Consider the following 13,823-nt stretch of genomic DNA (forward strand, 5'->3'; position numbering starts at 1 on the left):
GAAGAAAATTCTGCTAAAATATGATATTCATTTTGACATATCATCAAAATACGAAATACCTCCGTTAACCGAACATCTGCCAACCTGTTTGCTCTAAAACTGACGTTACTTATGAGTCAGTACTTTTGTTTGGTCACATTAAACACAAGTTAGGTATGCAGTGACTATATGCTCAAGGCTATGGAGAGGAGTGCTAGGTACTTCCGTTTCTCTCGTGTATTTTAGTCTAGGCCTATACAATACAGTACCGGTATTAGCTAAATGACAGTTTTAAGCAGTAAGGGATGAAGATAAATGTAAACAAGACGAACACCATGGTCATAGGAAAAAATTAAAAAAGTAAACTTTCAAATTCTAAATGAGGCATTAGAGCAAGTTGACAGGTTCAAATATTTGGGGTGTACTATAAGCAGTAACATGAGCTGCTGCCAAGAAGTCAAAAGGAGTATAGCAATGGCAAAGGAAGCTTTTAACAGAAAAAGAAACATCTTCTGCGGACCTCTGGAAAAAGAACTGAGGAAGAGACTAGTAGAGTACTTTCTTTTGAGTATAGCAATGTATGGGACAGAAGCATGGACATTACGACGAAGTGAAGAAAAGCAAACAGAGTAGTAGTTTATTGACTTTGCTGGCTTTGAGCCAGAGGCCATTTTAGGGTCTTATACGCGCAGAATGCCCTCTCCAGCCATTGTACATAAATAATAATAAATATATATTTACATACTGTATATGACACTATTTCTGGCATAAGTGCCAGTAGGTGTGTGAGTGCAGTGATTGGTTTTTATTTATTGATTTATTTATTTATTTATTTATTTATTTATTTATTTATTTTATTTTATTTTATTTTATTTTTATTTATTTTTTTATTTTGGTGTGGACCTAATTTGTTAATTTGCGATGCTTAAGGAATGGTGAACGGGACAAGAGTTCGGGGTAAAAGATATCAGTTGGTAGACAGCATTACGGTATTACAGACGTGGACAAATTACTAGCAAAATTTACGATTTTTGTGACATATTTTTAGTATTAGTATTTAGTATTTATTTATTTAACCTGGTAGAGATAAGGCCGTCTGGTCTTCTCTGTCCCTCTACCAGGGGATTACAACTATAATATGAACAATAAAATTACAATTAATATTAAATTTACAACTACAATTACAATAAAAATTAAAGTACGACAAGATTACCTGATTAATGAAAGCTAGACATTTTATCATAGAAGTTAAGAACAAAGAATGTTTTTGTATTTACTGAATTACAGATTAAACCTAGAATAACAAAATTCTATAGCGATGAAATTACCGGATATTGAAATATTTTGTGATAGATTAAGAGAACTATTTACAAGAAACCATGTCTGAACGAGTCTCAATTACTGACCAAGTGCCTAGTAAGTTTGCGTTTGATTCAATTTTTACAAAATTTGACTTTTCAATTTAGACTACTGTTGACATTTTTATGATATAGTACTCAGAAATATGTAAAAATGTCAACTGTAGTCTAATTTGAAAAGTCAAATTTTGTAAAATTATACTATAAGAAACCTCAATTTTGCTAATAATTTGTCCACAAAAGTATATGGGGAGATTAAGAGGAAAGCAAGAAATTGGGAAGGATGGGAAATGCTGGGTTTGCAGTTAAAGACCTGCTCTTGGGCAGAACACTGTGCATACATAAATACATACGTACATACATACATACATACATACATACATACATACATACATACATACATACATACATACATACATACATACATACATACATACATACATACATACATACATTTTTTTTAAGTTTCCCCTTCCGGTGGCAGAAGCGTCTGAATGGTTATGGAGACTTTCATGGTGTAGTGTTATTTTATTGATCTGCCTCTCTGTTGCTGTTGTGTGTCCTCTCAGACAGTATTCAAATTTCCAACACCTGTTTGCGGTTTGTTTGTGTGTTTTAGTTTGGTGGTTGGGGCTGGAGTTTCTCCAGTGTTGTTCTGTTGCTTGTGTTCGGTGGATTTGCGAAGATGTGTTGTGTATATACGCGATTTACTGCCTAATGTGTGTATTCAAATGTGGATATGGAGAAGAATGGAACGTGTGTAGCGGACAGACAGAATAAGAAACGAAGCTGTGTTGGAAAGAGTGGATGAAGAAAGAATGATGTTGAAACTGATCAGAAAGAGGAAAAGGAATTGGTTGGGTCACTGGTTGCGAAGAAACTGCCTACTGAAGGTTGCACTGGAAGGAATGGTGAACAAGAGAAGAGTTCGAGGCAGAAGAAGATATCAGATGATAGACAACATTGAGATATATGGGTCATATGAGGAGACAAAGAGGAAGGCAGAAAATAAGAAAGACTAGAGAATGCTGGGTTTGCAGAGAAAGACCTGCCCTTGAGCAGAACAGTATGAATGAATATGCATTTTAAGATCTCTTCGGGTAAAATTGACCCGTTTGGGAGTTATAGTGTTAATTGTGTCGCAATTCAAGTGGTAAGTATTACACTTTGACAAATTTCACACTGTATGAACCGCCACAATTGTTGACCGATCTCATTATCTAGTTGTGGAGAGCATGGCCCCCCCGGTAAGACTCCACTAGAAGCAGCCTCGGCTTATATTGAATTTGGTAACAGTGTAATGAAGTTACATGGGAAAGAAATGGGCTCTTTAAAAGTCGATCTAGCACCTTGGCATCCCCGTCTACCCTCACGGCCAAATCCTTTAATATACGTTCACTGTGGGAAGCCACATATGTCAGTTGGCTTAGCCAGTTACGGACCTCAGCCAGGAGTAATTGGCGATGGATTTGAGAGACGCTCAACAGTGAAAATGGAAGGAAGAACTGCACGGATCTAAAAGACGAGCAGGTCAACAACAACGGTTGAAGAAAATAAATGACAAATTAATATCCTACTAGCTATTTACAGCAATTTTATTTATGAATGAATTTAAAAAAGCCTCCTACACTTCCTCTTATTTCAGTACAGAGTGGAAGCGAAATAACCCTGTAGATTTTCAGAGCGAATAGCTCATGTTATATGTAACAAAAAGGTGTAATACCATACTGGTGGAATCTCCATAGGTTTATCGACGGTAATCGATTTAATTGACTATTACACAATTAGAAGAAAGTATATAAAGATTAGAAGAAATCAAGTACTCTAATAAAATAAAATATTAATTGACTTGCTGAAATTCTATTTCACTAATGTTAGCTTCAGCAAAACGTTTCAACGGAGCAACCATTTTCAGTTGACTGTCTATGCTGTAAACAAATGATGATCGCAAAGCATGTAGCTCACTCTTATATACTGGGTGTTTAGTTCAAAGTGTGTCATGGCTCACTGTATGCCGTCATGTGGCTAGCCGATGAGCCTAGAGAATTCAATCTTCCTAAACTTCCACAGAGGTGCATTACCTATGTGCCAGAGAATTTGCCTAGAAAGTACGGCGTTCATTCTGAAGAGTACTTACCGATACGTACAGTGACGCCGGTAGTGGCAGAAATGTGAACTGTTTCGAAACATGTACTGAGGTGAGTTTTTTTCTTACTGTCGAGATATGGGAGAGGGTTAAGGCGATTACTTACGTATTTGTTGACATTAACTTCGACAGTCAACATGGACACGGAGCATTTGATTTGTGTTGTGGAATGTTGTGGTACGCAACCGATGACAACAAATACCCTGCGTACGACTTGCCCGCGCAAAACACAGTTCGAAAGAGGTTATGGTAGCACACAGACCGTACAGACCGTCATCTGTTGCTACGACGTTCAAGTTATACCGTAAACGTTTTCAAGTTCAGATCGAACGCCTTTATTAATAGGCAAGTTCTCTGACATAAAAGCTGAAACTCGCTTCAAATCGCTGACTCATCAACAGTGACGTCATGACATACTTTGAAATGAACAGCCAGTAGTACCGTAAAGAATTTGCAGTTTGAAATATTGGCAAACAAAGAAACAAATATTAGGGGGAGTGATAAAAACAGAAGAAATTACATAAATAGAAGAAGAAATAAAGTACGCTAATACAATAAAGTAGACATTAATTGACTTACTAAAATTCTATTTCATTAATGTTACCTTCACAAAAACGTTTGAATGGAGCTGCCATTTTCAGTCGACTATATATGCGGGAATCAAATGACGATCGCGAAGCATGTTTTACAGTACCATTAAGAATTTTCAGTTTGAAATGTTGGCAAACAAAGAAACAAAGGCTAGGGTAGTGATAAAAACAAACAAATGCAGTAAGGGTTATTGCTGGAGAGATGCAGCTCGCCTATGCGAGGAATGGGTGAGAAGTGAGAAATGTAAACATAACACAATTGCTTTTAAATATAGGCTAGCTAGAGAAATTTCAGTTCTTGTATGTAAAGTTCCAATTAAAGTGGGAGGGAACTATTTCCAACTGGCTGAAGAAAATGCTCATAGTACGACAAACGGAGATTTTTTAATCATTAATCAGAGTTGTATAATGTGAAATAAGCTTTTCTTATTGTCTATGTTCACCGAAATATTTAATTAAAATTAAATCGAATTTTCTTCGTTACTTCAACGTAAAATAAGCATATCGTATTTTTATTTTTTTCTTCAGAGATGTAAATGTTTTAACATTTTGTTTTTATAACGTGAAATAAACATAATTATTGTTTACGATCTCTAGAATATTCAATTGAAATGGGAGTACACAAATATTCCTTAATTTTCTCAATTTATTTTGAAATAAGCGTAGCTTATTGCCTGTATTCTCTCATCATTTCATTAAGATTAGGTTGTAGAGTTTATTTTAAATTTTTCAAGATTTTGTTTAACGTGAAATGAGCATTGTTCATTCTCCGTTTTCTAACAGAGCTTGAACACAAAAATTAAACGATATATCATCTATATTTTTTCTTACGATTTAAAAAAATGTCGTTCCGGACAATTGGCCACAGAAAATTGGTAACTGGGACAATTGGCTACAGAAAATTGGTAATAAGGACAATTCGCCATAGATAGACAATTCGTCACAAATAGACAATTTGCCACAGATAGACAATTTGCCACAAATAGACAATTTGCCACAGATAGACAATTTGTCACACTGAGGTGCAAAGATAAATCCATGACTTCCAGAAGCTCTACATTGTGCGAATGGATACAGAGATTAATAATTGTAAATTCCACTAAGTATTGCTACGTACATGTAAATGTGGTTCCAAAAATGTCCTGCTAGGTTGTGGCCTACAGCTCTCAAGTACCGGATGAAGGTGCCTTCTGCCTTGTAGTGGGTAATCTTCAACTAGGCCTATACGTGATATTCGTCTGTCCATGTCGATGTACTTCCGCTTCTTTTTGGTAGGAGAATGATCACCTTCCAATCTCTCAATGCAACTGTCCACTTCTTCCACTTCCAACTGCAGTTGCTCCAGCACGTGATACAAGGAAGGATGCACTTTATATATTAATTTGTCAGAGACTCTTTCTGATTTTGTGAAGCGAATTTCTTCCGCCATAGTTCCGAATTAGTTTACAGGTTCTGGATTTGTCTTGTGTTACCATAGAAATATATTCTAAATTGTTGCGAATTTGAGTGTTGCCTTGAATTTTAATGTGTGGCTAATTGTCTTTGATACGAATTTAAATGATGTGGCGAATTGCCTCTGAGGCCAATTTTCTGTGGCGAGTTGTCTCCAATCCAAAAAAATGTACATGGCAATGACCTTCAACAAGCCAGGTAAAGAGGTTGTTCAGAGGAACACAAGTTAATGTGTACTCCAGGCTGATTACAGCGATGCACGGTCCTATATATTTTAAAATGCACGTTTTTCTGGAAAACTTTTCAAAACATAGCAAAATGGTATTTGACTTTTTTGTTGTTCTTTACTGAATGAAACAACCACCAGAATTAATAACATTACTTACGGTTCACCCTGTACATAACCCAGAATTAATTACAAGGCTCCTCATTGAGTGCAGTTGATAATTTTACCCGGTTGAATTCCAATATCGCTGGGGTTGTATTGGTAACACAGTAGCTACAACTCTCGGCCAATTTGTAGCCACGCAAACAAAAAGAACAGCACAAGGTCTTAATATTTGTAGCGTGTGATACTTACACGTTCATTTAAAGTATTTAGGGCGGGGAGACAATTGTTAATCAGCCACCCACCCCTAAAAACCATGTCCGTACATGCCACGCCTCTGCTGATGTTGGATATAAATTCTTGAGAGGTGTGGCGGGCGGGCTGATAAACGTCTTCGTATCTTCTGCATCACAGTGCCAGGCCCGGGCGGTGAGAGATCAGAGGCTGGGGACTTTATTTATTTTGAGGAAGCAGTAGGACGTTCAGCTAACCGTTGGTAAAACAAAAAAAGAACAGAATTTAACGTAATTAAAAAATAAATAAAATAGTGTTAATCCAGAAACTTTTGCATTGTATTTGTAAATTTTGCCTAAACATCTCGATGAAATTGGATGAATCTAACGTTTTTGGGTGAAAGAAAGCGAGTTAGTCATGTGTCTACTTTGGGAAAACTTATTTTGGGGGTTAAAAGCAAGATAGATTTCTACAAGCAAATACAGTAGAACCCCGATTATCCGTCACCCTATTAACCGATTGGCGTCTTATCAGACTATTTCTCGCTCTTTTTTGTTCAGAAAGAAATAACTTATATGAAGTACTGTTTTGTGCAAGTAGGTTCTACAGGGACATCATTTTATTTTTACTAACATTTTTAATATTAACCTGTCTATACCTTTAGAGAACCGGAAACACAGTTTGCTATCCCCTTCCACGACTGTAGTTTGATGATACTGGCGTAAAACAAAAACAAATCACTCTACTAGGTATAGGAAGGAAGAAAATTAGTTCATCCATTTACGTAACCTAGGAAATATCGCGATTTTGAGTTTGATAATTTTCATTAGGTTTTTGTTTAATCAAAGTACAGTACTGTATTAAGAATAAGTGTTTTTACTCACGAACTGAGTTATCCATGCGAACGTATTCATTATGCAGTGTATATTATACTGTCTACAGCACATTAGCGTACAATATAGAGAAAGAAGTTAAATTTAAAAATAATCATAATATGCAAATTTAAACACAATTTTGAAAATGGTGGCCGTTCGTTTCGATACAGGCTTCAGTTCTTTTGTGCATATTATCACACTATAGACTATTGCATCTAATTCCAATTGCCAGTTTCGTCCTTCGTACTAGTAACTCATGTTGAAATAATTCTGTACCTACTCTACGTACTGTAAACTCAATCTTCACTTCTGCCCAACCCGAAAATATAAAATTACTCAGACATGCTATCTACTGTCCGTTCAAGTGGTTATGCCGCAGGATCGTAGAAAGGGGGGAAATCACGTGACAGTTAATTACTCAACGAGGCCCTTTTATTTAAGTTAAATTAAACAGCTGTATAATATTATGTAGACGTCCAATTCCTAAGAGAAATTAATGTTTTCAGAAAAGAGCTAAGACTGCCCAGCTTTTACAGAGGGGCGAGCAGAAGCAGGTGAGGGAAATCGGGATGCGACGTAGGCAAACGGACAGTACCTGTGCGAAAATATGATTCAATATTGAAAGCTCTTTCGTCACTGGAAAACGCGAACATATTTCTAGAACGTAGTATGCTCAATAACTCAGTACTGCTTACTATCTGCGGTCTTGGTTCTGTGTGGAGGACGGTTGAACTTCATTAGTATAAGGGGTGGGAGTGAAGTACATTAAAAAACTCAGGTACAATAAAAATTGAAGTAAAAATAAAATGATGTCCCTGTACATATGTTTTTGCAAGAGAGTGTTTTATTACAAGCCTTTATCGTTACACAGCATTGTCTACTGTTCGAATTGCCGTTCTATAATATAACTTGTATATAAAATGTCTTTCACGGGTGTTAACAGAAAACGTGTTGTGCTAAGTATCGAAAAAAATGGGAATAATTGAATGGTTTGAGAAAGAGAAACTGTGGCTCATCTCGCATCGGAATACGAGATTGGAGTTACAACTGCGCGATTTAATAATAAAAAAAAACAAGGATAAAGTGTAAAAAAATTATGTAAATCTACTACGAGAGACCTCTTTTATTCCTATCTTTCCTGAGACAGTCATTACAAAGGGCTTCCTTGCTCCTTAAGAGCCCGTCGTTGACAACCAGACTTAAATTAGTGAACTTCTGATCCACTATCTAACGAGTTAAATACAAGACCACGGAGGAAATTACAAAATCTTTCATGGTATGGATTATCCGATTTTTTCGATCAACCGTTCAGTCCATCCCCTTCATTACCACTGATAATAGAGGTTCTACTGTAATCTATTAACAAAAATGCTAATTACGAATCAGTAATCGATTTAGCTTTGGAAAGCTCACTTATTTATTCATAGTTTTCTGCCCAAGAGCAGGTTTTCACTACAAACTCAGCATTCTCCGATCTTTCCTATTTCCCACCTTCCTTTTAGTCTCTTAATGTCGTAAATCACCTGATATCTTCTTCTACCGTCCCGCGCCGTGGCGTCGTGATCTAAGGCATCTTGCCTAGGATACGCGTTACGGAATGCGCACTGGTTCGAGTCCTAATGGGGGAAGAAATTTTCTCATGAAATTTCGGCCAGTGTACGGAACCGGTGCCCACCCAGCATCGTGATGCAGTTGGGAAGCTACGATAGGTAGCGAAATCCGGTTGCAAATGCCAGCTACAACGGCTGGGGGATTATCGTGCTAATCCATTCTGGTTGGATGATCGTACACCTCTACTTCGGCATATGGGCGTGAGGTCAGCAGCCGGCTTGTCGGGCTAGGCCCTTCACGGGCTGTAGCGCCACGGATTATTATTATTATTATTAATATTATTATTACTATTATTATTATTATTATTATTATTATTATTATTATTATTATTATTAGTCTATATCTTCTTCTACCCCGAACTCTTCTCCCGTTCACCATTCCTTCCAGTGCATCCTTTAGTGGACAGTTTCTTCTCATTCAGTGACGCAACCAATTCTTTTTTCTCATCCTGATCAGTTTCAGCATCATTCTTCTTCACCCATTCTTTCCAACACAGTTTCATTTTTTATTCTGTCTGTCCATTTCACACGCTTCAATCTTCTCTATATCAACATTTGAAATGCTTCTATTCGTTTCTTTTACTTCGTCGTAATGTCCATGTTTCTGTTCCACACAATGCTACACTCCACACAAAACACTCCACTAGTCTCTTCCTTAGTTCTTTTTCCAGAAGTCCGCAGAAGATGCTCCTTTTCCTATTAAAAGCTTCCTTTGCCAGTGCTATCCTCTTTTTGACTTCCTGGCAGCAACTCATGTTACTGCTTATAGTACACTACAAGTATGTAAAGCTGTTCACGTGTTCTTATGTCTCCTTTAGAAACCTCACGCTTACCTTCTTAATTTTTGCTTCCGATAATCATGGTCTTCGTCTTGTTTGCATTTATCTCCATTCCATACTGCTCACAGCTGTCATTTAGTTCCAGTAGCATATTCTTTAGTATCGTGTCCTCTTCTGATAACAACGCCATATCAGCAGCAAATCTTATGCACTTTGGGAAATCTCATCTATTGTATCGTATTGTATCATAGACATCGTCGAAGAATACTCGAACTAGAATAGTATATTGATATTCGAATTCAGGTACTCTTGTTTATCATAAAAAGGGTTACAAGTAACGAGTCATATAAACAGGCTTCAAACCTTTCCAGGTTTACTTGATGTGCAAGACTGCTGTGCAAGTAGGAGACGTTTGGATTTTTATAGAGCTAAAGGTAAATCGGGTGAAAGAAAGAAAAGAATAAAGGTAGATGATTTTATAGAAGGCAAAATAAGATGATTAATTTATTAATTTTATCTGTTAGGAAGACCGTCCCTACGATCGGTAACTGTTAAAGCAACAGATCAGTAGCTACGTCAGCACAGCGAAGCCCAAGATAAGACTAGGAAACAACCAGAGATTCATACTAAAATCATGTGTCACACTCATCGGACCGGATTAATACACGAGACAACATAGGCTTACTGTATTCATTAGTCTACTAACAAGAAATCGTCTTGTACGTAATAAATAAATGTATAATGCAATGTGAATAAACTCATCGTAAGTGACTTATTTACACATTTATTTCCATATAAAGTATAAGGTCCAAATACTAATAATTACTACCAAAAAAGAATTGCACAATCCGTCAGCAAATCGTAGATATTATGACAAATAACTCAATATATACTTTCAAGAGGCTATTGAGGCAATGATAAAGCCAGACCACTGGTGGTAAAAATCGGAACTACGTCTCATTAAACAGCCCGATCGGTATTATAGATATTCATAATACCTGTTGAAAATTGTCAGATTGGCAACACTCATAACTACAGCACGGATGTTTAGGCATTTATTTTGGTTAGAATAGACAGGCATATAGACACTAAAAATAGTAAAAATAGGCAGTGAAATAGGCATTTATTATTCATGGAAACAGACTGAAACAGACAAATATTTAATAAACTATCCCATACGGTACTCACTTTCCTTGGTTACATGTCACAACAAGATGCTTTTTTAAGTTGTCAACTGTCATAGTGAGCCGCCTGTCAGAGAGAACGTTTTTCATGGTGGAAAAAGATCTTTCTACTTCTACTGAAGTGATTGGAGCAAACTTAAAACAACTTATTTCAGAAGGACTGTCTCTACTTTCTTTCAGAGACCGGGAAACCGACTGTGTATTGCCTCAAAAAGAGGTGTGTGAGAAGGGATTAGAGACTTCAAAGTACGCATGACTTGTGCCTGCAAGCGACAACAGTAACGGAACCTGGAGATTTGCTTTTAATACATCCCTCATCCCCTTTCTTTCGCTGGTAAACCCCGAAGTGACCTGAGCACTGAGGGTTATACTTTTCAAATAGCTTTGTTAAGTGACATAAAAGATGAAATCGGTATGGGAGAAAAGTTTACGACTTCTTGGAAACATATGTATTGCTGGAGAATAAGATTCTCAGCAAATATTTATGTGAGGTGAATATATATTTTTATTTTGTACAACCTTTCTTTTTTGTTTTTTTATATATAATTTATGTACGATTTATTTTAAATGCATTAAAATATAGAAAATGTCCAATAACGACGTAAAAAGGCTAAAAAAAAAGGCAACGGGAACTAAAATAGGCAAAAAAGGCAAAATAAAAATTGGGCCTCTCGTCCCCAAATGTGTGGAAACGTGTTTATCTCTAATAGGTCTTTCATATATACACTCAGTTTAAAAAAGGCATTTTGCCTAACATCCGGGCTCTACTCATAACCAATGTCTTCCCATCTTTCCCATCAGAACACAGCTAGCACGCTCTGACCCAATGCGGCAGACCAAGGAACTTCTATGAGGATACAACTCCCATCATAATAGTTAAACCGACCTGTCGTGGGTAATATACCATAGGAGTGGCATATGCGCTATAAGTGTTGCGCAGTGTAATATTATATTGTACGTGGTACAGCTATATTATAAAAACAATCCCTGATCATTTATAGGGCCTTCATTAGATTGTCTATTTCCGTGTTATGAAATGACAACATAAAATGTGAACAACCATTAGAGCCTCCATCGTCGAAAAACCATTTTTAGCAACGACCGCTAGATAGAAGTACAGTTGTTCCATGCAATTCCACACAAATTGAAGCAGGAGTTGCTCAAGGCTCTGTTCTGAGTCAAATTCTCTACGCTACATATGTTCATAACATTCCCAAGCATTACCAACTGCCGACACGCCTTATATGCGGATGACACAATCCTATACGACATCAAATGTGCTTTACAACAGATTCAAGAAGACTTTGACTTATTGATCCAATGGTCTACAAGATGGCGACTGAAAATTAACGGTGAAAAAAGTGCAGTAGTAATTTTTAAAAGGAAATTTCCACGATTATTACAACCGCTCTCTGTTCAGAATTAACACACCCCCTTCAAAACAACGGTCAGATATCTTGGTCTAGTGCTGGACAGTCGTTTGTAGCCTATACAGTTAGTACGAGACAAAGCTCTACATAGCATTATATCCAATACTTAAAAGCTTTATTTCCCTCAAAACCAAACTATTGTTCACTTATACGATCATACATGTCCTACGCGTCAGATATTTGGGCTCAAACCCATCCCCGCCACATCAAGAAACTCGATGCCATCCAAAGAGCTGTGTGCAGAACCGTCACAGGAGCTGATTTTTGCATTACTAACGCGCAATTGTACAGTGACCTGGAAATCATTTTATTCAGTGACTACATGCAGCACTTAAGTAAAAATTATCTTCAGAAACTACAAACACACCCTAATCCACTTATTAAACCATAATTACACATAGCATTCAGTGAACAATCAAGTAATGTTAACTTTTCTGCTAAAATCATTGACTCTGAAAGTTTATCTACATAGCCTATCCAGCTCACCAAGCTCCGTTTCTGATGGAGATCATCATCACAGTTCATTTACGTAGACCTACTCATGATGTTATACTAAGCAATATTCTTGTTAAGGCAAAGGTCCATATGACCTGGCACTTGTAATGACATGTGTCTTTATTGACACCATCAAATAAATAAATAGATAAAAAATAAACAATGGTTATGACGTTACTTCTTTTGCAGTCGCTAGATGGTAGCATAGTGAAAATAAAAAAGTTCTTGCCTTTAAAGTTCATTAGACAGATCAGTCTGTTTTGTGCGTGTGTGCGCGTGCGTGTGTGTGTATGTGTGTGTGTGATCAGGGAAGCAATAAAAATCATATAACCTGTAGGTATAATTCTGTAAAGGATGGAAATTTATCCTACTTTTTTGTTGCCTTGTGTGGCGTCCCGGAGTCACGTTGCTTGATGCCTGTTGTCGAAGTCCTTGCCTGCAGTCTTGTAGTAAGTGCTGTACCACAAAACAAGCTGTTGACTGTAGTCTGGTAGATTACAGAAACCTGTAAAAGAGGTACAGAAGCACTTTTGAGTAATCGAAGATAGAGGCAGCTTATTGGCGTGTTGAATTAGTATCTTTTCTTATCTTTAATTTAACATAGTTGTATCAATTTTGAAGTTATTTAAATGGGTGGAATTTCCGATAGGGAGATGGTATTTTGAGTAGGCGGGGACTATCGTGAGGTTTAATGCTAATGGTTTTATATTATCAGAAATATTGTTGTTCACTACTAGACAGATTGATGAAAATAAATCCACGAAGGTACTTGGTATATGAATAGATACAAAACCAACTTGTGAAGCTCATGCAAATTTTTTGAGTACAAGATTGTCTGGAGTAGTCTATATTTGAATCACAATATTGAGAAACACCACATGTCCATTTGGCTGAGAAGAAACTGCCTAGTTAAGGATGCACTTGAAGAATTGGTGAACGGGAGAAAAGTTCGGGGCAGAAGAATAAATCAGATGACAAATAACATAAAGATAAATTTATCGTATGCAGGAATGAAAAGGAAGGAGGAATAGAGGGAGGATTGGAGAAAGCTGGTTTTACAGTGAAAGAACTGACCTTGAGGAGAAAACTATGAATTAATGTATTTGATATGTTTCACATTTAATTTTAGTGATTCTCTTTTATGTTTGTTTGGAGTTTAGTTATTTGTAATTTAAAACAAAATTTGACAGATATGTGTGCAGACACACGAATTTAATATATATATATATATATATATATATATATATATATATATATATATATATATATATATATTGTGACAGCGACGTGAGATTCGAACTCACGACCAGCGTCCCGCAAGAAAGCAGATCGCACGGGCTCCACGGAACATTGGGTGACGTCG

General features: G+C 36.7%; 1 long non-coding RNA gene across 1 annotated transcript in view; it reads right to left on the reverse strand.

The window, feature by feature from the left end:
- LOC138702322 (uncharacterized) overlaps positions 1-13,823 on the reverse strand; it is a 238,020-nt gene that overhangs the window by 179,926 nt on the left and 44,271 nt on the right. The window contains exon 3 of the long non-coding RNA XR_011332833.1: positions 12,832-12,965. This is a non-coding gene — a long non-coding RNA (uncharacterized lncRNA). The remainder of the gene's footprint in view (positions 1-12,831; positions 12,966-13,823) is intronic.

Source organism: Periplaneta americana, chromosome 6, assembly GCF_040183065.1.
Source record: "Periplaneta americana isolate PAMFEO1 chromosome 6, P.americana_PAMFEO1_priV1, whole genome shotgun sequence".
Taxonomy (NCBI): domain Eukaryota; kingdom Metazoa; phylum Arthropoda; class Insecta; order Blattodea; family Blattidae; genus Periplaneta; species Periplaneta americana.